Here is a 2,097-nt window from a genome sequence, read left to right as displayed (position 1 = left end):
CTGAGCTTTGGTAAAGAAGAGGCAATCCTTGACCATCTAGCTAGGCCATACAAATCCCCCTCAAGGATAGGTGACTTCTAATTGGCACCCTCGAAGATTAGAGTTATTTAAACTCGGGCAACGGATTTGCTTCGAGATAAAGGAAAATAATGCTTCAAGACAGGTGAAACGAGAGATTAGACGCAAATGGGATGTACAACAATGCACAGTCCCTTAGGAATACTAGAACCTAAAGCTCTGATACCAACTGTCAGGATCCATCTAAAATTTCTCATCGGAATCCTAAACAAGCCCTGATCCTAGACAAACACCACTGAACCTTCCAACGGAAAATTTGGCAGCATTTCCCCTAAAGGTAGGACTTACCAAAAAATTTCCTGCACATAAAACACACTTCAATAAATACCACCTTATTCCTCCCACCTTACTACAATTTGTTTCCACAAATTTACAGCACTCCAAAATAATAACAGGGAATCAGTAAGCAATTAAACAAATATCTGTCCAATCCGTATACAGAGCGTTATACAAATAAATATGACTTTAATACAATGACAGATAAAGAAGCAATACAAGATGGAGAGGAAAAAGGGAGGAAAAGCTTCTCTTGGACTTTCGTCAATGAACTGAGACGTCGAGTTCGTCCCCAGACAATCAATGTCGACTAACCTGGACCTAAGGGAACGGAATTTAAAAACATGAGATGCTAATCATCTCAGTGAGTAACCCAATCTACTATACAATAATAATAATAATAAAAGGGTAAATAACTTAGTTAATTGATTAATAAGAAATAAGTAAATAAATAATATGTAGTTAAAAAAAATATTTTCCCTTAAAACCCTCACGATTCACTCAGTTGAAAAAGTTTCCTTTTTAAAACGTTTTACAAAACCCGCTATTTGTATGCCCCGAAAACCAAGGAAAACAATTAGTTAATAGTTTTCTAATAAAATACGATAAGTCAAGAATCCAAATTTATAATGAAATAAATTGAAATAAAAATAACTTATAACAATTACTAAATAATTAATGCATGTCATAACGATTAATACCGAAATATTAATAAAACTCACATTAAAACAATTCATGAAATAGTTAAATAATTAAAATAAATCAATTTATTGAATAATTAAGCAAAGGAAAAATTAAATCAAATAAAAACCTCCATTTGAAATAATTAGTAAAAAAGCCATTAAACATATTCTCAATTTAAATACAATTTCAAAATATTATTTTGAAAATCATGTTCCGAAAACCATTTGATGCACCCACTATATACTAATGGCGCCAACGGTACCCAGTGTCTCAAGCACCGCCAGACAGGAGGTTAAAGAGAGAAACCGGCATAAGGTCGCATGGCATCCTATTGCGCTGTCAGGACCCGTCCAAGATTCCTCCCCGGAACCCTGGACAAGCCCTGATTCCAGGGAAATACCACCGAACCTTCCAACGGAAAATCCGGCAGCACCTCCCCTAAGGGTATGACTTACCACAAATTTTCTGCACTGAAAACACACTTCTATAATCGTCCCCTTATTCCTCCCACGATACTACAAGTTGATTCCACAATTTTACAGCACTTCAAAGAACAGTAAATCAGTGCATAAATAACAACTACATGTCCAATACAGTATACAGAGCATTATACAATTAAATGTGGAAACAATGACAGATAAAAAGCAATACAAGATAGAGAGGAAAAAGGGAAGAAATACTTCTTGGACTTTCGAAAACGAACTGAGACGTCGGGATCGCCCCGGACGATCAACATCTCCCAACCTGGACCTAGGGGAATAGAATTTAAAAACGTGATATGCTAATCATCTCAGTGAGTTACCCTATCTACTGAACACCTTTAATATTAATAATATAACAAATAAAGGGATTTAATTAATCAATACCGAACAATTAAATAAATAAATAAATAAACATTTGAAGGTAATAATTTCTCTCAAAACCCTCACTATTCATTCTGTTGGAAATGTTCCCCTTTTAAAACATTTTCACAAAACCCGATATTCGTACTTCCCGAAACCAAGGGATCAAATAATTTAATAAACAATAATTAAATAAATAAATACCCCAAATATAAAT

Source organism: Ziziphus jujuba, chromosome 8, assembly GCF_031755915.1.
Source record: "Ziziphus jujuba cultivar Dongzao chromosome 8, ASM3175591v1".
In the NCBI taxonomy this organism is placed as follows: domain Eukaryota; kingdom Viridiplantae; phylum Streptophyta; class Magnoliopsida; order Rosales; family Rhamnaceae; genus Ziziphus; species Ziziphus jujuba.
Note: the sequence above shows the minus strand (reverse complement) of the source record.